This window comes from Falco punctatus (genome assembly GCF_963210335.1).
Source record: "Falco punctatus genome assembly, chromosome: 6".
In the NCBI taxonomy this organism is placed as follows: domain Eukaryota; kingdom Metazoa; phylum Chordata; class Aves; order Falconiformes; family Falconidae; genus Falco; species Falco punctatus.
Genome location: NC_137585.1, coordinates 44,772,424 through 44,797,877, shown reverse-complemented (window position 1 = coordinate 44,797,877; position 25,454 = coordinate 44,772,424). Strand labels below are relative to the sequence as shown.

The following is a 25,454-nucleotide window of genomic DNA, read 5'->3' as shown; positions in this document are numbered from 1 at the left end:
AACATACAATCTTCTTGAAAAGATTATTTGTCCTCATACTTCCCATTTGGTAATAATTTTTTATATTTAGTACCGATCACCATGTCAGCAACACTCACTGAAAACAAAGAAACAGAAAGACAGATGCTAGCCACCTTTGAGCACAGGTGCTTACCATACATACCTTAACAGGCTGCTTATAAGTAAAAAAGGAATAAGGAAAAAATCAGCTTTTTTCTTCACTCTACAATTCGCTAAACTCGTAGACACAGGATGTTCTAGAGGCTGAAGTAAAATTGGGCTCAAAACAGATTAGACAAATTCAGAGGATAAACAGTCTCCAGTGACTACAAACCACAGTGATCCAAATGCAGCCTTTGGACATGCTGAGGATCTATACATCTCCACCAGTATCTCCTACCAGCCTCTTTCAGACAAGCAACACTGTGCTAGGTAGCCTCTTTTTCCAAGCCAATCCACAGCTTCTGTCAGACTTCCCTATCAAAGAGAAATACTTAAAATGAGCGCCTCCCATAAAAAAAAAAAAAAAAAAAGCAGCCAAATTTCCCATCAGCTGCCCCAGAATTTCCTCTTAAGCTCTAGCAGAAAGATCCCACCATATTGTCTCAGTTGACACAGTGCTCCAGGCTAGTGCTAAATACCCCTACTAAGCTATCAGCTGATATTAGGCACTGTGACACAAGAAACTAATCAATCCAGAGATGCAAGCTGGATCATCTGAATTCCCAGACTAATAATAAGAATGCTTGCAGAACTTCTAGAAATGGGTTGTCTCTATTAACAGGTTAAGTCAGCATCTTCTAACAGACAGTATCCAGTCCTCAAAAAAAAAAAAAAAAAAAACTCCAGGCTAACCTGGAGAGAAAATGTGTCATTTGCTTCAGATAGTCTTCTTCCCACTCTTTCTCCAGTTCTTTCTTATGCCGCCTACAAAACTTCAGCAATATTCAGAACATGGAGGTTCTGAGTTCAGTGCATACCATCTTGCTGACAAATGTCACTTCATAATTCACTGTGGACCACAGTGGTTGGCTGGTTTGTTTGCTAAGTAATTGCAGTGGTGTAAATAAAGCCTGGGATTCCTGAGAGGTCCAGCAGATTAAGATCTCCGTTTGCTGGCCTGAAAGATAAGTAATTTCTTTTTCCATAATAGAAGAAGGAATTGTTTCCTGCTAATTAGGTAAGAGGCAATGAAATGTGTGATGTGCTAATTGGGCAGCTTGAAATGCATAGAGAAGGTGGGGAAGATGATGTGATACAGGATGATGAGAGTATTTGGGTATGATATTATGAGATAAAAAGGTTGGATAAGATATTTGTAAGGTCATTGTGACACTGATTATATTCAAAATTCCAGAGCAAGGTAAATGTAATAAAAGCAGGGTTCATATAATAAAAATTAAACCTGATCATCTGATTTATATGGTTTATAAAAGGCCATGTATGTGGAGTTTCCTCTTTAGCTCAAAACCCCAGGATGACCAAAATATAAGTGATCTCAAAGTGCTGGTGGAGTTACACATTTTGAGAGTACCTCTTTGATTTTAGTTAATAAAGAAAGTTTCTGGTTACACAAACTAGTAACTTCTCTTTAAATATCAAATGATTTATTCTGTGCCATAACAATTTATGTCAAGTATGACTAAGAGCGGGAACCATCTGCAAAATGAAGATGACACTTTGCATTTGCATAATAGTCCTTGTTCAGTCCCTAAGCCCATAATAAAATGCATGTAACAAACATAACAATAAAACCACACCACTTAAAGCAATGTTTCAGAGTCAAAAAATAAATCTCACAACAAGTATGAACTTCCCAACAACGTATTACTTCCTATCATCTTCCCAGCCCTACGCAGAACGACTGTGTTCTGAACACAAGTTCCTGGGAATTATAATTGACTGATTTCTGAAATGCATTACAAATGCCATTTTTATTTTTAGGCCAGTTATTTGAATAAACAACTTTTCTCATAGTTGGAGTTTCTATAGGCGAGTCAGATCACAGCAGCTAATCTGCTTGGAAATTCATGCCTGAGATTTCTAGAGAAGACCAGTGGAGTTCGGTGGGAGCTGAACCCCAATGCACTAACACACTTTTGGAAGCCTCAGACTTGGTTCACAGCAGTCTGTTATTTCTGATTCATGGGACTGTGGACACAATTCAACACAATGTCAAACACTGTCACTACCAGTGTCTTCAGTGGATCTCAAGTGGCGACGGAATTATGACCCAGCCACAGGAGTCTCAGTGTTCTTTCTGCTGTCATAAGAAGATAATTTCACTAAATTATATGGGTTTCTTAATTACCCCACACATTATTAATTCATAGCTGACTCATCTTCAAGGCCTTACACACACCCAGGATCACAAGAAAAAACCAACACATTGTATTTGTTGTACCTTCTGTCTGAGGATCAGAGGGTACCTGTTCCACACAGCCATGCCTTTGTGAATTAGCCAAATGTTTTCTCCTTTTTATAAATGAACATGTTGAACGGCAGTACTTTCACTCCTTGCCCATCCTTGCCTTGCATCTATTTTTCCAGAAAATTCTGACTGAGTTCAACAGAAGTTATAAGGTTCACAGAAGAATTACTGTGCAAAATACGTGAGCTATAATGTGGGAGGGCAAGCTAACAGCAGCTTGTAACTCCTCACTTTCCCCACTGACCCCAATGTGAAAATTACATTGACAAGATCCTTATCTTCTACGTTTCCTTCTTAGGTCTTAATCACAGGACCCTTTTCTATCTCTTAAGGGGAGTTATGTGGTTCCTCAGCTCCATTCCTGTATGGTTACACTATGTCAATGATGAGAACTTTCCTGGGGCAGTTGCTACGAGTTCCTCCCAGATTTTTCAGTCTTCAAATTTTGACTGTGGGTAGATCACCTTGTCTTTCTAAATGATTGTATCCACGTCTGCCCTCTTCAATGTTATCTGCATACCTAATCCCAGACTTCAAGCTGAACTTCAAGGGCCAGTGCTGGAGTGATTTTCCAATGGTACAGCTAGGCTCCCACATCTTGACTGTCCTCTGACAGAGGGACCTGGGGGCAGGTTACCACCACCAGAACGGTCTCTCTGGTGAAACCTCAGGAGCAGTGTGGTCTACAGGCTGGACAATTGTGTGTCTTAGCAGAAGTAGCTATTAGCCACAATCTTCCCGTAGGCAGGCTACTTTTCACCCTGTCTCACGATGGATGAGTGCTACAGCAACAGATCGTAGCAGACTGAGTGAGGGCATATGTGATCTAGAGTTAGACGCTGAACATCCCTGGTCTTGTCTAACCTTTTGCATTATCACAAGCCATTTCATTTCAGATTGTTGCCCCTGCACTAGGTTCAACTGTGTCTGAATATAGGACAAATTTATGTTTGGCTACAGTGCATCTTCCAGAAAATCTGTTAGTCTTTACTAAAAAGAAACATTTAATTTGTCAACCAGCAATTTCCTCCAAAGGTTAGCCACCTCTCTTATTAAAAGTATGAACCCTGCATCTGATTTGAAATTTTCTGGCCTCAGCTTCCAGCCACTGGTTCCTGTTATGCCTTCTACTCCTCTGAAAGTGACCTTTTAGTAACCCCCTAGTTTAGCATCAAGCATTTTTTAATCCATGAAAGAACTTACAAATTACAAATGACCAATGCTCTAGTTTCATTTTAACAAAAGAACTCAAACTGTTAAGTTTAACTCTCTCCTTAAGTAATTGAAGGTCATATAAAAAAAATATCTTGTTTTCCCCCATTTCTTCATTCTCTTAATTAGAGCCAAATGTTAGAAATATCCTTAGAAAGACAGAAATAGGCAATACATCCCTGCTTGGCCTAGTTACACAGCATGACTCAACAGTGGCCACAGAATTGCAACACATTAAAAAAAAAAAAAAGAAAAAGCACTACTTATGCAGGCAATGAGCCAAACTTACTCCCTGAAAATCTAGTATAGTATTGAACATGTATAAAAGGTTAACTAGCACAGGAGTTAAAAAGTTAAACTACAACAAGAAAAAAAACCAACTCCAACTGAAATAGCAGAACAGTACACAAAATTGCAAACTCCAGATTTCATTCCTATTTAGCTTACAGTACGAAAAAACTTAGTCACATTTAAAAAGCCATAATATTGCAGTGTTACGTGGCCTTCTTCCTTATAATGCCTAAAGAGCTCATATATTATTACTGCTAACCTGCTTGATCCAAAGTTCAAGAATAATTTTTTGCACTGATTTTATGTCCCTTTTTTGTAACTAGAATTAAAAAATCCAGTTTGAAAAGTTCTACTAATTATTTCTTAAATTAAATTAAAAAACATTTTTCCATCTTAAAAGTAGCCAGCTTCAGGCTTAGAACTGCACGTGTTTCACAGCCTCTTGAGATTTGAACAGCTAGCTAGCAAATTCACTGGCTGAGAAAGTAATGCAACAGTGTATTAACTGCTGCTTTTATCCTCAGCCCTTTCATGGCAACATGATAGCTCAACCTGATAGCTTTCTACCATGTGATGACTGCTTGCAGCAGATGTTTATCTGGACTTCAGTAATGCCTCTGATGCTGTCTCCCATAACATCCTAGTAGACAAGAGATGTGGTTCAGTCTAGTTAAGTGGACAGTGAGGCAGACTGACAACAGAACAAACTGTTGGGCTTCAGGGGCTGCAGTTAGTGGCACAACATCCAGCAACAGGATGACAAAGGGGACAAATTCAAATACAGAAAATTCAACTTAAACACCAGAAAATCTTTTACTGAGGGAGTGATCAAACACTGGACCAGGTTACCCAGGGAGGTTGTGGAGTCCCCATCCTTGGAGATGCTCAAAATCCGATGGGTCACAACCTGCACTGGCTGACATTGCTCTCAGCAGAAAGTTGGACTGGATGATGCCCAAGTGTCTCTGCCATTCTCAACCATTCTGTGATGCTGTGACCATGCATATGGAAGTAGAAATTCTTTTCATTAAGGATATCATTTTGGCACTCCTGAGAAGTCACTTGCTGCTCATTGGAAACTAATGTTTTGAAATTTCCATGCTCTGTAGAATTTCGTTCTTTTGGCCTCTTTGATAAACATTTCTTTTTCCGTGCCTCACTCACTCTGTTAAAAGAAATTAAATCCTTCCACTCTGAAAGAGCCTCATGTATATTGGGGGTGAAAAAGCAGGAAGAGGAAGATAAAGCAGGACAAATGGTCAAATATCACTTCTTATGCTAGCAGAAAATACAACAGGCTTGTATTTAAAGAAGTCAGGAAGGGGACTCTTGGAGATGGCTTTGTCAACACCCGTAATAAGTGGCACTATCCATATGCCTGAAGTTAGGTTTGTGATTAAGGACTCCATTGAACAAGAGCCAGAATATCAAACAAGGAAGCCCCCTGAATTCTGCTCAGCTTATGGACAAAGTTTAGAGCAATAAAAACAGCCAAACAAGCCAGACTAACTAAAATGCAGCCATATCCCTTGCTGGCTTTTCACTAATTGTCCCTACTAATGAGGATATGCCCATCAGCCCTTGAAATTACATCTAATTTACTTACAGAGTTTCTATGCCACAGATAGCAATTCATAATCAGTTTGGTCTACATTCATAAAGCTGCTAAGAAATTATTTCCATTTCAAACTCCTAAACACAAGTCATTAGAAAAAGACACTGAGGTTCCTGGACATGTCCAGATAGAGCCAAAATAGCAAAATAGCTTTGCTACCAGGGAACTGAGGTCACTCTCAAACACACACATACATGCCTTACAATGCAAATCAACCTGAGATATCCACTGATGTGCACTGTAGTCATATGACGGATAGATGTGGTCCTACATGTATGACACGTAAGCACACCATAGTGCAAGTACAATAAGAACTTTCATTCACTACAGGGACATTTTAGCAGAAACAGGGCATCAGGGGATCACAGATGTAAGTTACTCTAATCTCCATTGTACTTTAACATAAAATCAGCCCTTAAGGTCAAGAGGACTGCAGGAAGAAGGACGGCACAGCTCTAACCAGTTTCACCATTACTCACTAATAAATCAGCTTGGCAACTTGTCCTCATTTTAATTTAGATATTCTGGAGGGAAAATAAAATGATAATTTGGGGATAGAAATTTCAAAATAGGTAGTTGTGTTGCTAGGGTGTCCCACTCTGGCTGCAGTTTGGTTTGGAGAGTTGGATGGTTTGGGTTTATTGGGTTGTTTTGGGTGTGCATGTTGCTTTTCTTGTAACTGAGGGATGTACCTGAGAGCTGTGTGTTTTTATGCTGCACAGAAAACACCACTTCCTATGGGGCTGATGAACAAACATGCCTCAATCACACTCAGAGAGCTCTTTTTTATTATTACCTTGAATAAAAGAAATACGGGAGGAATCAGTTTCTCCCTTGCTTGTTTTCTCTCCTTCACATAAAAAAATAAGACAGCCCCAAGATTGATTTTACTGTTAACACACGAAGTCAAAAGCATAACTCAAGTCCTTTATCAAATGCAGTACATTTTCTAAAGAAAGGACTGATCAGCCTTCCCCACCTTCCACAGGCATCAAAGGGTCCCAAGGGGCCTCCAGCTCCCCTTAAACTCTGGTAAAAGCAAACTCCAGTTCAGAGAGGAAAAAGAGATATACTGTATTTTGGCCTTGACACACAGATTCTATTAAAAGAAGTAAACAAACCTCAGGAAGAAAGGAATAACAGGAATTGGGGGGATGCTCTGAACACTCAAGCCACCTGCTCTAGTCTTTCTAACCTCAATGACTGCACTTAGTTTCAAGGATATTTTTACTAATGCGGGCTTTAGAAAGCTCTGATATACTACAGATAAAAAGTACTTCAAGTCACTTTAAAAGCCTAACAGTACAATGAAAGTAAAAAGCAAAGCAGCAACTATGGCTGATAGTCCCTTGTTTCTGCAAGCCCCTCTGCTATTTGTATCGCTCCACCAAGCAAAGCTCACACCAAACGGATGTTCTGGCAGAGATGCCAGATACACATGCCACCTATAGTCAAAAGCAGGTCACCATCACATCACTCTTAGTAATGAGAAGAAGCAAGCTACAGTAGCAGTTCTTCAGCGTCTTTTCCTCTCTACTCTCCTGGGACACGTTCCTTACGCCCTCTCCTGCCTTCTCCAGCCAGCTGGAGGACTGCTGACCCCAGGAGAAATATGGAAGAGAGAGATGGGGAACTGCAGGATGCAGTCCTATGAGTCCTATGAGGAAGAGGCTGCTCTCACAAGGAAAACCACAGGGAGGGCAGCTAACTGTGACTAGGCAGGGGTGGCAAGAGGTAGGCACCCAGAACTGACCACAGCTAGAGACGGGTAGGCTGTCAGCCTCCATGACGAAAGACTGATGCTGCACTGGCCACTGGCTACCACGTGCTGCTGCTTCTCCTGCTCTGCCCTCTTTCATATTCCCCAAACAACTGAAGATCTGTACCAGGCACTTCTTCCCAGGTATTCCCTTTGCTCTACTCCCTGAAGGACACCATGGTGCAATGCATCCTGCCTTCCCCCCCAGTATATTCCACATTCCCCATCAGACAGAGGTGTTTCCTGGCTTGGCAAGCCACCGTGCTGCATCACTGGGAAAGGGGAACAGCAAAACACTATATGGTGTGAAAAGCTGTTTGGATGGGAGGGTAGGCAGCTGGTATGCAAGAGTAGGAAGATTCAGAGTGAAAAGTTGCAGAGCAAAGCCAAGCCCAGATAAGACACTGAGTGGTAGGCACAGTTAACAGCAGGAGAGAAAAAAAGTAAAGACAAAGATCTTCCTTCAAAAGAGCTGGAAAGGATTATGTAGGATTGTGACCACATCTTTCCTCAACTATCCAGGCCCGCCTTCCAGCTAAGCAAAAAAAAGGAAAGCTTATTTTTCGTTATGCACAAGGAAGCTATGGGAAACTTCTTTTCAGAGAAGTGGCTATTCTTCATTCAGAGGACAAGAAACAGATTTTTCTTTTGCAGGTTGCTTCAAGCACTGAGATAATCCAGATGCTGGCTTCTTCCTGAAGCCTGGGAAGAGCCCTAAGCATGTACAAAGTATTCCTGAGCAGAACAGTTAGCTCATTCCAGAAAGAAATGCAAAGGAAGAGCGAACAGATCCATCAGACTGTGACAGCATCTGTGCATGCTGGAAAGTGAAGTGGATGTTTTTGGGAGTGTTCAGAAAGGGAGATGGGTGAGGACAGAGGCCATGACCACACTCAAGGCCCAGAGAAGGTCTAATAGAAGGGACTGAGGGTCTGGAAACCAGGGAGTGAAAGCATGTGCAGCTTGAGGGAAATCACAAAGGAAGTCATGAAGAGCTTTCAAAGGAAGGCACCAATATATATCTCCATTACACCATTGTCTTCCCCTCTAGGGAATTAGCATCTCTTCTCTATGCTCCATACTGGGTACCTGGGTGGGGTTGGGGGTACACTGTATCACCAAGAGGGGGGAGACCCTGCTGCTGAGTAAGCAGGATCCAGCACAGGTCTCACTGTCCAGTAGAAGCCACCACAGCCCTGAAGCCAGATTCATCATTCTGCTAAATCCATGCAATTTACACTATGCACAAGGCAAAGACAAAGGAGAAGGGAGGTGGTTTCTCAGTGCTGTTTTGGGGTGCAAGATGAGCCACTGCACAGCCTTGAATCAGCCTCTCTTCTGAGGTCTCTCGTCCTCACAGGCCCACTAGCTGTAAAGACTGGCAGATGAACTTGCTGGCACAGCCTCGCAGATGGGGGGTGGCCATTCAGACAACAGGCAGCAGGAAAAAGCACTGGGCACCTCTGGGTTATTGTATTTTGGATAGTTTATCTTATACTACCTCTGTGGTCAACATTGTTGAATGGGAGAAAAAGTTGTGGTGTGTTCCAAGAAAAAGAAGGCTCCAGGGGGAGAAGAGGATAACAAGCTCGGGACAGACCTAGCAGGTGCCAGCAGAGGCACTGTCCACACAGGACATCGTAAGAGCAGTGATTTGCGGCCTTTTCCTGAGAGATGTGCAAGTGCAGCAGGGCTGTGGCGATGGCAGCCAGCACCGAGTCCTGTACAAATTGCTTGACAGCTTCAAGGACCCAGCATGCCCCTTCCTTGAAAGGTGTTGTGCAGATTACATCACATTTAAAACACATTTCACCACTGGGGAATACACTCTCATATTTTCAGTTAATTACCAAGAAGACATTCAAATAAAAAAATCACTCTCCAAGACAGCACAGGCATTTACCACATCCAACATCAACGCCTGCTCCCAGCAGCACCAGCACAGACATTTTATGGAGAGATTGTCTTTTTTTTTCATTCTTGTTTTTTTTACACATTTCAGGTAGCCAGAGACTTCTGACCAACAGTATCATGAAATGTGAGAAAACTCTTAAGGTTTAAGTAACTAATCTTAAATATTGGAATTTTAGTATTCAAAGGGAACCTGATGGAAAAAGCAAAAACAACTGATATCAGCATTGTAAGTAAATCTGCACTAAAAAGCCAACTGTGCTGCTGCTTGGCAGGGAGAAAATTGCAGGTTAGGAAGAAGAAATGCCTTGCAAATACAGAGCTTCACTCAAGCTACCTGTTACAATGAAGTGAGAAAATGGATGTTACTCCTGTCACCAGACTCAAGCTAGTCTAGACACACTAGTATGTCAAGCAAAAGCGTGCATATCAACAGGAATGTAGTTTTCTCAGCACTGACAAAAACAGAATTTAATTTATTATGGTCAACACACACCAGCTATCAGAAAGGAGATTGCCTTATCATTAGAACCTATTGAAGAAACTCAGCTGGAGCAAAGGAAAAGCTTTTACCCAGGAAAATGCAAGAAACAGAAGAGCAAAGCAATATTCAAGACAGCCCATCAACCTAAAAGAGCAGCATTATATCTTGGAATGGGTAATCATGTGTCTGGTTCCGAAGGTACACTGCAGAACCTCAAAGAAATGCTGGCATTATGTACTGCTTGCTTATAATTTGCTTGGCTAACAGTACACAGCCAGTGTATGCTATGGCATTGGCCCTCAAATGGGAGAAGTCTGGAACATATCCCAGGATGCAGGCCAGGACAAGGAGTAGGCAGGTGTTGCTCTGGGAGGCAGCAAGTCTTAGCTTTCTGAGGGCCATTTTAGTGTGGCAAGATAAGGGCTCAGAGTGGCCCGTGTCTGCTGGAGAAGAAGCTGCTGAGACCCAGGCCTGATGCAAAGGGAAACGGAGAGCCCTCTGCGGAGCTGTGGAAGAGCTGATTCTGCTAACAGTTTTGGACCTGCTTTCCCATTACAGACTGTCAGAAAAGATCCTCTTGGCACATATCAGTAATTCTTACTCACAAATTAAACCTGGGCTGTGATAAATGAAGTATTTGTCGCCGTGCACTGACTGACTGCTGGGAGAGCACTTGTACTCTTGATTGACAACTCATTTAAGCTGCGCTCAGTATCTTTCCCCAAAGACATTGTTCACTTCTCTCAAATGGCAGAAACTGTTGTAAACCCAAGCAGGATTAGCGGAGCTATATCATTTTACATTATGTAATAACCAGCCTATTTACCTTAAACTGTACTTAACTTCACAGGCTACTTATTTCATCTTTTCCCAGGAGTGCTTATCATGACCCTGAAAAGAGAAGGAGAGCTGCACTGGGTATTAAAACCCAACAAGATAGGGCCTGGTGGCTGAGACACATTCTGAGATAACAAGGCAAGTGAATTTCAGTTCCTACAACCAAGCCTGAATTCTGCTGATGTGAAACCTGCTTGTGTTTCACATTTACTAGGCTAGTACTTCCTTCCCTCTCTCTTTTTTTTTCCATGTAAAATATTTTTTTTAATAGTAGACATTAATAAGAGGTTTCTGGTTGCAGCCTCCAGTGCAGGTGACTGAGGGAGAGATGTCTTTTACTTTTTCCTCACTAAGAACAGGATGGGACCTGCAAGCCTAAGGAAAATACTGTCGTGGTTTCCTCTGAATACCAAGCATCCCTGGACTTGGGACCTGAGAAAAGAAGAATGAGGGTGGAAAAGATATAAAAAATGCAGAAAAGGACTAAAGATAGAATACTTCTGAGGAAAGAGGTGGAAAAGTGTAAGAATAAAATGAGAAAAAGGTCAAGTTTAGGCATGTTTAATGTGAAAAATAACTTAATTGGAAAATGACAGGAAAAAAGGAACTTCCTACTTTCACAGAAGTCAGTGAGAATAAAAAGCAGATATGTTTAATTCAAGCATAGAGGAGAATGGCAACAAGCTATTACATAATTTCTGTTTTTAAAAAATTTCCATTTTTATTATGTAGTTACTTACCCCTTCCTTTTTTTGTTTTGTTATTAAAATCACTCTCTTTCAGATGGCAATGTTTGTTTGTTTAATGTTGCAAGAATGTATCTGCATTTACTGTTTGTGGTTTTTCGCTCCATGAAGTGCAATTAAATTACAAGTTTACAAGATAGTACATAGAGGAACAAATTAGAAACCTCTATTTCACTGCTTTCCAAACTTAAAAACAAACTCACCGAATCAAAGGGTTTATGTTTTCAAATTCTAAGTAGAACATTTCTTAGTTCCAGAATTCCTGGAAAACAGTAAGAGTAACTGAGAAAAAAACCTAGGAACAGCAAAAGCTCAATAAATAGCAACTGTAACTTAATTAAAACGTACTTAATTTCATACTCAGCTACAGGAAACACCTGCAATTGTAACACAAATTTTGGTCTGTTATTCAACTGTCAGACTGAAATAATTCATCAATATTCTATACTTTAGTATGTTTTTAGCATCAGTTTTGCTGGAGAGGGAGGATCATCCACTAATTTGTCAAAAGCTCTAAATTATGCTGGTTTATATTAAAAAAAAATCCTCCAACTTGAGAAAGAATGAAAACGTAAAGCCCTGACTGTGACTCAACCAACAAACAAGCTTTAATAATTTCTCAATTACTGTAAAAGATTTGTATGAATGATAAGAAATCATTCTGAATGTTGCCTGCACTTTTTTCAGGCTCAAACATACAATGAGAATTTATCTTACTAGAATCAGCCATACTAAAGGAATATGTTGCTGTTGTCTATTACTTGGATTTTCCGGCAGCTTCACCCAGAAAAAGTTAATTTATAGAAGTACCTTCATTTCTCAGGAAAAGAAAACATTCTTTGAAATTGCAGCTTTAATGTATCTCTGTTAATACCTACAGTTCAAATATTAAAACACTTTCCTACAATGCTGGTACGCTTTTCTTTTTGGTATACATTGTAGTCAGATGATCCTTTAATACAGTAACAAGAAACCTTTATCAATATAACTTTTACCAACTTTCACTATGCTGTGTGCAACTCCTTAGTGTAAGTCTTTCTATTAAGCAATTCAATAAATTCCAATAACTGGCCAGTGTGGAAGCAGACCCGCCTGGCTGAACAGAGACCTTGGTCTGGAAGTCAGGGAAACTAAGAGAGTTTATGACTTTTGGAAGAAGGGGCAGGCAACTCAGGAGGACTATAAGGACGTCATGATGTTACACAGCAAGAATGGAAGGTCCAAAGCCCAAACTAGAACTTAATCTGGCTACTGCCATAAAGACAACAAAAAATGTTTCTATAAATACATTAGCAACAAAAGGAGGGCTAAGGAGAATCTCCATCCTTTACTGGATGCAGGCAAAAATGTAGCCACAAAAGATGAGGAAAAGACTGAGGTACCTAATGCCTTCTTTGTCTCAGTATTTAATATTAAAACCAGTTGTTGTCTGGGTACCCAGCCCCCTGATCTGGAAGACAGGGGAATGGGGAGCAGAATGAAGCCAAGGGGAAATGGTCAGTGACCAGCTACACTAATTAAAGACACACATAAGTCTATGGGGCCTGATGAGATCCACCTGAGGGTACCAAGGTTGCTGGCAGAAGCACTCAGCCAGCCACTTTCCATCATTCATCAGCAGTCCTGGCTAAACTGGGAAGGTCGCAGTTGCCTGGAAGTTAGCAAATGTGATGCCCATCTACAAGAAGGGCCGGAAAGAGGATCTGGGAAACTACAGGCCTGCCTGCCTGTGCTGGGGAAGGTTATGGAGCAGATGATCTTGAGTGCCATCACACAGCACGTACAGGACAACCAGGAGACCAGGCCCAGACAGCGTGGGTTGAGGAAAGGCAGGTTCTGACCTCCTTCTATGACAATGTGACCCACTTAGTGGATGAGGGAAAGGCTGTGGATGCTGTCTACCTGAACTTCAGTAAAGTCTTTGACACCATCTCCCACAGCATTCTCCTGGAGAAACTGGCTTGGATGGGTGTACTCTTCACTGTGTAAAAAACCTCATTGAACAGCTGAGCCTAAAGAGTTGTGGTGAATAGAGTTACATTCAGTTGGTGACCAGTCACAAGTGGTGTTCCCCAGGGTTCAGTACTGGGGCCAGTTCTGTTTAATATGTTTATTGATGATCTGGACAAGGGGATTCTCCTCAGTGAGTTTGCAGACAACACCAAGTTGGGCAGAACTGTTGATCTGCTTGAGGGCAGGAAGGCTCTTCAGAGGGATCTGGACCATGTGGATCAATGGGTTGAGGCCAATTGTATGAGGTTCAACAAGGAAACGTGCTGGGTCCTGCACCTGGGTCACAACAAACCCACAACAGACTTGGGGCAGAGCGGCTGGAAAGCTGCCTGGGGAAAAGGACCTGGGGGTGCTGGTTGGCAGCCGGCTGGACATGAGCTGGCGGTGTGCCCAGGTGGCCAAGAAGGCCAACAGCATCCCGGCTTGTATCAGAAGCAGTGTGGCCAGCAGGACCAGGGAAGTGACTGTCCCCCGGTACTGGGCACTGGTGAGGCCACACCTCAAATCCAGTGTTCAGTTTTGGGCCCCTCACTGCAAGAAGGACACTGAGGTGCTGGAGCGTGTCCAGAGACGGGCAACGGAGCTGGGGAAGGGTCTAGAGAACGAGGCCCGTGAGGAGCGGCTGAGGGAACTGGGGCTGTTTAGGCTGGAGAAAAGGAGTATCAGGGGAGACCTTACTGCTCTCAACAACCACTTGAAAGGAGGTTGTAGGCAGGTGGAGGTTGGTCTCTTCTCACAGGTAACAATAGGACAAGAGAAAATGGCCTCAAGTAGCACCAGAGGAGGTTTAGATGGGATATTAGGAAAAAATTCTTCACCAAAAGGGTTACCAAACATTGAACAGGCTGCCCTGGGGAGTGGTTGAATCACCATCCCTGAAGGTATTTAAAAGATGTATAGACATGGTGTTTAGGGACATGGTTTAGTGGCGGACTTGGCAGTGCCAGGTTAACAGTTGGACTCAATGATCTTAAAGGTCTTTACCAACTTAACAATTCTATGATTCTGTGAAAAATTTCCTAGATAAGGGTGATCACATAAGCAGAAAATGAGACCCACAAACAGTGGAGAGAAAGGGAACATGAGAAAAATAGCATTACAAGAAGAAGAAAGAACAGAAACATTGAGGGACTGGATCCTGACAGTGTACTAGAGACTGCAGGTAACACAGTGAACAGAATGCTTCACCGACAGGAGAAAAGATGGAAGAGAAAGGAGTCAGATTCATACCAACACCAGGAAGAGGAAGAAGGTAGACATGATGGGAGACTGTCCTTAACAAGGCTGAAAAAGTGTCATCTGACTGGATCTACAAATAAGAATGGCATATCAAATGGATATAGGATATGGATTTAGGTTTAAAAATTATCCTGAAAAATGTTGCACTTAAAAGATACAGCTATGGGCAAAGGAACATCAGCTGAGTAAAAAATGAGAAAGAAAACAGATTCAGTACTGCAGAGTGCAGTAATTGAGAGGAAATACAGGATTATGCCTAATCCAGTAAGTAAGGGAAACAGATGAGGTTAGTGAGAAACAAGAAAAAAGTCTATATACTAATACTTAGGCCATGGACCAGAAAAGAAAAAGTGGAATTTTAATTGCTGGTGCAAAATATGAAGAAATATGTTGCAGGAATAACAAAAAAATTCAGTCAGGACTAGGATATGACTGCGTTCAGGAAAGACAGAAACAGTAATAAAAATTATGAACAAGAACTGAACATGAATCATATAAATAGCAATGTGATAAGAAGGAATAGCATTGATAATACAAAAAGCATTTAGGAGAAAGACACTTAGCAGTAGACTTTCATTTCCTTTGCAGCAGATGTCTTCCATTTTTCCCCGAAAAAATTTTTACCTGACATTCAAAAGACCCAATTCCTAGGAGAAAAAAGAGTTTACATTATGAGATACAGACAGCAGAACAACTGGATCTAGTAATAGCAGGGTCCCAGTTATTTCTGCATGTGAGATCCTATGTACTTCTTTACCAAACACTGGTTAAACAAGAGGGTCTGTGGGTATTCTTAGGGTTGGCTTGGGGAACAGCAAAGATATCTGCAGTACAATTGTATTAAGAAAATAATCATGAGTTGTGAGACTATTATTCACTGTTGTTTAAACTAAACAGACAGATAAGCAAAATGCCTGTAATAAAAGTTCAGGACTTCAAAAGGGCAAGTCTGATAAACTAAAATAAACCAGTTTATTAAATAATCACCTGGCCTGTGGAGTTATCAAATAAGAAGAACTGTCTGAGGTCATGAAGCATTGCTATAGAAATGCAACTGAAAAAGCAAGATCACAAACAAAAGGACTGGAATCAAAATTTCTGCTATAAACTGGAAACTGAACACACAGATCAGAGTGTCACTCTGATCTAATCATAAAAGACAAAGACACTGCTAAAGTGTATCAGATATGCTTCTGCTAGACAAAGATCACTGCAGTGCTCCTGCTCTGCAAAGCAAGAGCTCACCTGGAGCACTGAGCAGTTTTTCACTACTCACATTGAAGGAAACTGGCCTCAAACTGGTGCAAAGCAGGGTTATTGGGGTGGTCAAGCAAACAGACAAGCTTCTCCTACATGAGAAGAGGGCCTAAGGAGCTTGGCTTCATTAGCCTCAGAAGATGCAGGCTGACAGGGCTGCAAGATTTTTTTCTATAAATATATTGCAGAGGAAGTAGAAGAGCTATTTAAGCAAAATGGCAATGTTAACTCAAGAACAAGTGGATATAAACAGGCCACAATGAAATTCAGGCTGAAGTTAGAAGAAGACTTCTAGTCTGACCACAGTGAGGTTTTGGAACATATTTTTAATAACAGTAGTGAAGACAAAGAACTTAATGGGATTGTGATCACTTTGCGAATGGCATAGCAGGAGGAGGTTGCCTGGAACAGTAAGAGAATGAATACTAGGTTTAGGAAATCTTTTCCATTCCTAATTTAAATAAAAATTTGTTCACTGAAACTTGGCAGAAGTTATGCAATGCTGTCTTTTAATGACTGTCTTTGTTGCTTCATGAAATGTACTTAAAAGGATTGTTAAAAGGAAAACCTTTCTGTTGAAAGACAGCATGGTGTTTTTATGATGTATAAACAACAAGTATCCTGGAACCCCAGCCAGCACACTGAAAACCACTAAAGTAAGTTGTAGCAAATTCATTAGGAACAGTGATAACTATAAAAATGAGGAATTATTGAAACAGTTTAAAGTTCATGCATTCTGGAGTTATGTATTTTGGTAAAATTCCCCAAATCCAATTCCAGATTCCAAGTGAAAATTCAATGCAAATAATGTGATACCTACTCTTCATGCCCACTGGAATCTAATGTTCAGACATGTACAACTGTACTGCAAAAGAATTTAGGGTTTTTTAACACATTCACCTCTGTGCCACCTAATCTCCAGAGCAGAAGAAAAGCCCCTGGGTTTATAAACAAGGACGGAAGCAAGAACAATAGGAAAAAAAACATATTTAGAACTAATATAGCATTGCAATCTTTCAGGAATCTAAAGAATTATTTTACCAGGTTTTCTAGAAAACACACACTGATGGTTTTGAAATACTACCTCAAGTAATTCTCTGCAGGGGAAACAGCAATTTCTCTCTTCTTTTGGGACTACAGAAGAATTCAAAAGTGAGCTAGTAGGAGACTTTAATCTCAAAAGTTAAATTCCTGAAAATTTTTAAATAAAATAGATACCAGACATTAAAATGCTCACAGGTTAAGATGGACCAGTGCCATTAGCTCTGAGGTATCCCTGAAAAAGAGCCTCGAAAGCTTTCAAATTTCATTTAATTGATGATAGGAAAAACCATCTGTGGTTAGGACAGTGGCCTGGGACTTAATAGTTCAGTTCCTGAATCTGCCATAAACTTTAGGGAAATCATTCATTTTGCTGCTTAATTTGCTAGCTGTAAAAGCAAAATACTCATCTTTTTTTTTCCCTTGCCCTACATATTGAAGCTTCCACACCTGGAGAGGGTGATTGCCGAGAACAATGGGGCCAGTTCTCATTTTACATTTCTCATGTTACTGCGACCAATGAGTAGATCATGCAGGATGAATTTGGCTCCATCAGCTGACTGGGCTGCACTTTTACAAGTAAAATCACGCACAATCTGGAACCCAACCATGGCAGAAGTCGACATATCAATCATATTAGGTCTGTATCAACCTGAAAGATCAAAGCTCTGACTTGCAAATGAATTATATGTAAATGAAAGGCAATGCAATTGTAACCACACTTCACACGGTCAATCACAGACCCTCATATTAATAACCCCCAGTCTTCAAGTTCAAAGGTCAAATTTAGTCATATTGTTTATATTTAAATAAAAAGAAAACATACATTTTAACTTAATCTTTAACATCTTCACTCTTCACAGAATATACTCTACATTTGAAGGTGTGTCTGAAAATGCTAGTTTTATTCAACTTCATACCTCTCAAAAACATAACAAAAGTAAACAGGATAAAACCCAAGGATTTCCATGTGAGCAAAACCCCCTGCTGCGTGTCTGAAGAAGTTTTTGTGAAAACAAGGATTACCACATGTGCATAAAAGTTGACTTGGTTTAATCCATATTTTGTAATGGGAGCCTTTCATAATTTTCTTGCTGATTATCATCATATCATCATCATCATTATTATTATTACAACCTATAGGGCAACATGGAAACCCATTCTACCTCCTGTGAATCAAACATCTACAAACTTTTATCTTCATTTATAAAACCACAGCAGATATGAAGTAATAAGCACTACTTAATATGACGCAGGACAAATTCTACCCGCCTGGTATGCAAAGAGCACAGTTTTATTATCTTCCTTCTGACTGCCAAGAAATTAGCAAAGAGATGAAGCAGCAGAGTCAATGAAGCAGCTTTTGACAGATCTGGAAGATTGCCTGTTTTAAGCAACTTCCATATCACAGCACATATCATTTCATGTTACTGCAGAACAACTACACAAATGGTGCAGATTAATCCTACCCAGAAAAAAAATAATCAATGCTGAAAGTTGTGCCAGCCAGAAGGCAGCCACTCATAGTAACACTGCTGGGGACTATTTTATACAGGGAGACAGACAGACAGACAGACATTGCCCTTTCACATGTGCAGCTGGTTTGTTGTGCATCGTGTATCAGCCAATAAAGGGAAATCTTCAAGCCTTTATGCAAGGCTTTATGTAAATAACACCAAATTGGCATGCTCAGGCAGTCGGGTGCCATTATCCTTTATCAGAAGCATTTGTCAGACTAAAACAGTTTCACTATGTGACTTCACAGAGTCAACCCTAAAAGCAGAAAAGGCTCACTTTGGTCTCCTGAGCCTAGGAAAAGCCCTGGTGAATGAAGAGGATAGGAAAGCCAAAGAGGAAGGGTCTTTCTGCTTGCATCACTTTGTAGAACTGGAACTTCCTTTTGTGCTTGAAGGTAGATGTTTTTTATTACCTGGTCATCACAGGCTACATCCTTAGTGAGAGTATACTGCTCTCTCTCCTTCAAGCCAACTATGTTTGAGGAACAGAAGTGCATCAAATGCAACCAAATGGGAAAGCAGGCCAAAAGTTAAATCTGTCAAAATCTCCTGGCACCAGATTTCAACAAGCATATTCTCAAATTAAGGGAGAGAAAATCCAGATGGGCTAGACAACACCAAGATACAAACTGCAGCTCATGGAGCCTCCAAGCCCCAGCCTGCAGGAAGAACATGGTAAGTACCTACTGCTATGGGCAGGTCCTCTTCTTGCAGCTTTCCCTCAGGCACTGGGCTACTGATCTTAATCAGAAACTGGTTGCTGAGACAGATAGATCTTGGCCTGGCTTCATATCTTTCATATCCATCCTTAGATTATTTTTATATTCATATTTTTTCAAAGTCTGTTCACACAAAAAATACATACAAAATACACTTTTTCAAAGATCAGAAGAAATCAGTGATACTTTGTACAACACCTGCCAATCCTGAGCGGCCTACACACCAGGATGACAGAGCAAAAGAAAAATCTGGAAACAGCACGGATGGGAGAAGAAGTTTATTTTGCAAATTTTCGACTAGCCAATTTGTTTTTCATTGTTTCCATAATTGGTAGGGGCAACATGCTGGCATCATCAAGAATTCTTTGCAGGCTTCCAGTACCTTTGCAAAAGGAAAATGAAAAGAGAAGTTCTAAAATAGCTACAAGTCTGAGCAGCACATTATTCAGCATGTTAATACCCTCTAAAATCAGCACTCATTTTTCTTTCTTTCTCTCCCAGCAGTCCTCAATGTTAGCTATCTAATGCACATTGCAAGCGTAAACTGAACCTGATGAAATGGATGCAGAGCTCTCCCTCCTATATAAAACTCAGGAAAGAAGGTTTAGGAAGAAAATCAGGGCAGTGCTTTATCTGTTGCAGCATGAGATTTGTCTCCCTCTTCTTATATGGGAGTAACAGCTGTCTCTCAAGAAGATTCCCAAGATACTTCCTTGATCTTGGGGAACCTCTAGAGCACCGTGACATCCCACTCTGGTGCTGATACTACCAGTTTCACAGCCATAAGCCTAAACCATGACTATGACTCTAGGGGAGCTGCACCTGCCCTGGCCTGGCAGCAGGATTCTCCATGGCACACCTACAACTGTTTGCTAAATTTTCTTTCCAAAGCTGTATGGCACCAGGGATGGGCTGGGACCAAGGACAGATGCTATAGGAAAGTGCTCTTCCCTTTTGTCAAATCTTTGCTCCTGGCCCATGAATCTGAAATCCTTTCGGCCTACCCTGGGACTGTGAGAGGATACAGCTCAGCCTTTGATATTCTCCCTGCCTTTACACAGTAATGAAAAAATGAATGGCCTGAGGAAAAGAATCAGTCTACCAGGATCTTCTGCACCACGACAAGAACAAAGTTCCTGAAAATCTCCTCTCATGCCAGGCAAACTACAGCCAAAGACAGAAGAGCCTGCTGGTTACAAAGCATGCTATTAATTTTTGCTTTTCCCTTCCCCTTGCAGGCAAAACAACTCTGGGCATTTTACTTATTTCACTTTATTGTCAATTAACACAAAGTCTTAATTACTGCTTCAGATACTGGGGGGGGGGGGGGGGGAGGGATATGAACTTCTCCCCCTTCCTAGCCTCAGTTTCCCTTGTTTCGCCCACATGCCATGTTCAGTCTGTGGGAGAAGCGGCAGCACAGGCGGCTGGGGTCAGGCTGCTGTACCTTCCTGCTGTGCCTCCTTTATTCCTTCTCCTCCACACATCTTGTTGTCCCCTGCCCCTCTGAAGACCAGGAGTGGGTCCCCAGCTGTGTCCGCAGCGATGGTCCCCTTCCAGATGTCTCCTTCCGCTCGCTCCCAGCAGCCACTCTTCCCTCAGCATGTGTGGGCCAGGCGGCGGGGGCCGCTGAGGGACCGCCAGCAAGAGCTCACTGACACCCGCCGCAGGGCACCCCACGGCCCCCTCTGCCCAAGCCCCGCAACTTACACCCCAAAGCCTCGCTGCCCACAAAACCCCAGAAGCCAGGGCTGGTTTAATTTCAGAAATCACACTATGAACCCTTTTTTTTTGAATCAGCAAAATGAGGAAAAGAAACAGCGAGAGACTAAAACATGCATTGCCCAGGCATCTCCTAAAGCTGCAGCTGCAGGGCTGCTAACAAGCACACGGCTGACATCAGCCAGGCTGGGTTTTTGCAAGCGACTCGTTCTACTTTTTTCCAGACAAAATCAGTTTTAGACGCAAAATCCAGTTGTCCAGGTGGGTGTCTCTGCTTCGGGGGGGGGGGGCGGGAAGTGGTGTTTCAAGCATGCGGAAAGCGCACAGGCAAGGTTTCGGAAGGGGCAGGCATTGCCCCTCTGCCGGGGCTCCAGCTGGCACGGTCACACCAGCAGAAGCGTGAAGTTTTGTGCCAGTAAAACTCTCAGGGTAATGCTCCAAAAGTAATAGCTATAAATATTTATCTTTTATGCTTAAAAAACCTGACTGTCCAGAACTGCTAGATGTTGGTGCATGCACCGGAGGGACAGGAGAAGGGGAAGAGAATCAAGGCCCTAAAGACTGTCTGCTAAACTCCTTCTAAGGTAAATTTTCTGTAGCATGTTAGCAAGAAATCATCCACTTTAGAGAGAAGCACGCATTGGCATGTTTTGTTTTCTCAGAGAAGTGTGGAATTTGAAGCCAGGTCCTTTGGCTTATCTGTTGTAAACCATGACTGCTCCTCAGCGCCACACCACTCAGTATTTCCTAGAGAAGGGATTCTGAGAAAAAAGAAAGAGCCCCAGTTCCCTAGAAGCATTAAATTAACACAAGGGATCTGTAAACGAAACAGCAGAGGTTTGAAAGCCTTACCCTTTACTGTTTCCTGCTTTCTTGGAAAAATCTCAGTATTAAAACAGATTGGATTACATTACAGGACTAGTTGCTGCTGAAGAATTTTATTTTGGGTTATAAAACACAATGTTTGCTGTTTTTCTAATTCAATTTGCTTTTACCTTCATTATGTCACATTGTTACTGAGGTTCCTGTGAGAAAACGCAGGTTGTTATTGCCTGCAAACTACCTCAATTATCATCTGCTCTCACTTCACAAAGTAATCGTGGGTAGAAACTGTGTAGTAAGTATAACGCTGACCTAAAGAGGTATGTCATAATTGCAAACCCTTTTACAGCCTTTGCCTGTGCATATAAAAATATTACATTAAGAACGTGCTACCCCCCAAAAAAAAAGCCAAAAACCTCAAAAGGTTAATACATCTCTAAATTAAAACACTGACCATAAAAGCAGCAACCAGTTTTCATCTCTGAATTATAAAATGTAAACAAGTGGTCTTGCAAACTTTATTTTCAAGGGCTTCTGCCTTTGTAGTAAAGTTTTCAGCTAGAGTAACAACAGCAGCAGCCTTGCGTGAACTCAGAATAATTTTACCACGAAGGGCTGACTGTAACTCCAGCCCTGCTCCCGCAGTCCTGACACAAGGAAGACTTGTATTTAATACACTGGGAATTTTTCCCAGGTGATAGCCACAGGATCAAGCTTCCTGGGTAGGATAAAAATCTAAAGCAAATTTTTATATTCACGTTTAAATGTTTTAAGTAGGTGAAGTGAAAATTCTTGGCACTCCTAAATGACATCAAAGATTGAGGGAGGAAAAAACCAGAAGATTCTTGGTAGCAATATATTTAGCACCTTCCTTGGAATGTAATTGTTACTGGAAACTTTGGGGGTGTATCCATATGCGTTAACCACTCTTGTACAGTCTCTGAACTCATAAAAGTATTACACAATATTCTGACTACCTCAAGAGGCCTGATAATAATCATAAAATCATAGCATTCCACAATAATCCTAAAGATAAAGGGAATAATTAATTTGCAGCTGGAAAAAATATGCTACTGCATATGTTACTGCAATTGCAATTCCTCTGCATAGTGCAGGGATGCTTCTCTCATAGCAAGTCAGAACAGAGTTAAAAATATAAAAGTGGCAGGCCCAGGCAAGTAATTGACTCTGCCAAATTTATAGATGCATGTAAAAATTTGATTTAACAATGTTTTTTTCCAAGTATTCATGGGCTATGTGAAAAATGTGGGGTCAGGGGGGAAACTGCAGTGAAAACAAGTGATGCAGGTCAGAATCAGATTGTTTTTCCTGTCGTCTTTTAGTAATACTCATTTGCTTGGTTTAATCTTCCTACTGCCACCTGTATGCTAAAACAGCAAAGTTTTAATGAACATTTAATGATACTACAATGCTTGTAAACAGTAATTCCTGAAATGACAGAGCACAGCACTATCAGATTTGAAAAAGAGGGAATAGTGTAAGTGAAAATCTATAGCGACTGCCCAGTCTGTAGGCTTGTTCTTAAGTGTCTGTAAACAGTTTTGTTTAAAGGTAAGAGAACAACAGGACAGATCAAAATCCCCTGTACATTCCTCCTGTAAATACTTTACCACCACCACCTTTATATTTAGAGAAGACACACAACAATCCAAAACCAGACTGTAGAGCCATTCTTAAGCTAGACATGAAGAAAATATAAATAACATGAATTAACTAATGGAAATTACATGAATTAACTAATGGAAATTACATGAAAGTCCTACAGACTTTTGAATTTTTTATTCTTATTTCCTTTTACATACTAATGTAGTTTCTAATACCACAAGCAGAAAATATAGACATCAAAACACACAGTTATTACAATATTAAACAAATACTTAGAGTGTAAAATATTCTGCATTTCAAACTGAAATGCTGAGATTTTTTGAAAAAAATAAATAAAAAAATTATGACTCAGACCTGCCTACAACTTGCAGGTGACTTAAAATGACCTAAAAAATAAATAGATACAATTCAGCCAAATGAATTCCTAGTTGAGTATTCAGATCAAATAGCAACAAGGACAGTAGCTCATATAATCTTTGGGATGTAATTTTTAAAACTCAGCCACAGAATTATAGCAATTTTGACAGCACGAGGAATATAAATATGGTTCATACAGAAACCTTTCTGTCTACCAACTTAACATATATCTATTAAGTTATAATAAGGTAAAAAGGTACTTGCTGAAGGAAAAAATATTTTAGTTTTTGTTGTTCCACACACAATATTCCTGTTCAGTTCTCAATACTTTCAGAATTTTTTTCTTTTACCTCATCTCCTCTTCAGAGTACATTTACCACTGACCATCAGATTTTTCTAAGTGCTGCTGCTGTGTGCCTTAGAACATTTGGGGTGCTCTGTATTTTAACAATTAAGCCCCAACTACATAAAAAAAGCACATAAAACATTAGTGGACTAAAAAATATTCTAGGCTGTCACAACCAATAAATATCCATGTCTGAATGTTTTTAAAGGAAGTTAATGTTAAATCTAGATGCTCTATTTGAGCCACAAATATACCCAATATAGTGGAATTCAAGTAGAAAGGAAACAGTCTGAATTCTTCCCTCTTCTACAATGCAACTTCTACTACCGACTTCTGGGAAACTTCAGATCTTAGGAAAATCAGACCAACGTTACATGAGCATACTGAATTTTATGGGAATAGAACATTTAAACTCCTTGTAAGTTTCTACACCCATTTCTTCTTTATACATATATATGGGGGGTGGGGGTGGGGGTGTGTATACACATCTATTTTAGACATCTGCATACATGTGACTTCTTCAAAAATTTAAATATTGATCACATATTGTGTGATAGTGATAACCATAAAGTGCTAAGCAACCCACTGCCAAGAACAATAACAAAACTATACCCAGAAAATATTTTTCTTAGGCTTTTGTAATATTTGCAGAAACTGTTCCGTATTATTAATATTTATAACTAAAACTTATTCCTGTAGCAGATCTGTGTGAAAAACACAGACATACTTAATATTTGGTACAAGTCCTCATAATAAATGTAATTAATGAAAATGGTACAGTATCAGTTATTTTATATAAGCATTCAATTTTTAAGACTATGATATACTTTTTTTTTTTTAAGAGGCTGTGCTAGCAAATAGGTTTTAAGAACTTACCAAATATACAAAATATATTTATCATGAAAATTATATGCTTGGAGGAATATATTCCTGATTTAAGTGTGGATGATATGACAAAATATTTGCTTTGAGGAGGAGTGACAGAATTATAAAAGCAAACTCATTCCGTCTGAAATATTTAAGCAGTTTAGTGAACTTCCTACTCTAAATCCTATTCATGATAGTCAACATGAAACAAGTCAATGTAGCTTGATAATAAAACCAAAGGTAGTGCTGTAACTGGTAGCCTTGGGTGCAAAGGAGTATGTTGCTTAAATGCAGCATGTGGGACAGGTTCTCAGTTGATGGTCCACTGGTTTAGCTGCTTTCAGTGGGACTGTGACAATTTAAAGCAGCTGAAGGGCTACCCCACCATTTTGTTGTTCAAACAATTCAATACGATCCCTGCTTCAGGGAGAAAAGGAGGGCAAGATTTCTAATAAAATGAATACCACCACCTGATTTTGTGTTTTCTTCATTTTTAAAATAGGCAGAGCTCTAAAAATCAATAATAATATCACGCTGTAGATGCAGGACTGAAGTCATTAAGACACAGTAAATTCAGTTATGGGAAACAGCTTTGAATGGTTTTAATTATATTTTCCTAGAAAGGCTTATAGAATGTTATTG

General features: G+C 40.5%; 2 protein-coding genes across 5 annotated transcripts in view; one reads left to right on the top strand and one right to left on the bottom strand.

Annotated features, from left to right (window-relative positions):
- CRADD (CARD and death domain containing adaptor protein) overlaps positions 1–25,454 on the bottom strand; it is an 82,486-nt gene that overhangs the window by 30,555 nt on the left and 26,477 nt on the right. The window lies entirely within an intron of this gene.
- Positions 11,555–25,454, top strand: part of LOC308066278 (uncharacterized protein) — a 78,130-nt gene continuing 64,230 nt past the window's right edge. The window contains exon 1 of the transcript XR_013929113.1: positions 11,555–21,055. The gene's annotated coding sequence lies outside the window, so the exon portion shown is untranslated. The remainder of the gene's footprint in view (positions 21,056–25,454) is intronic.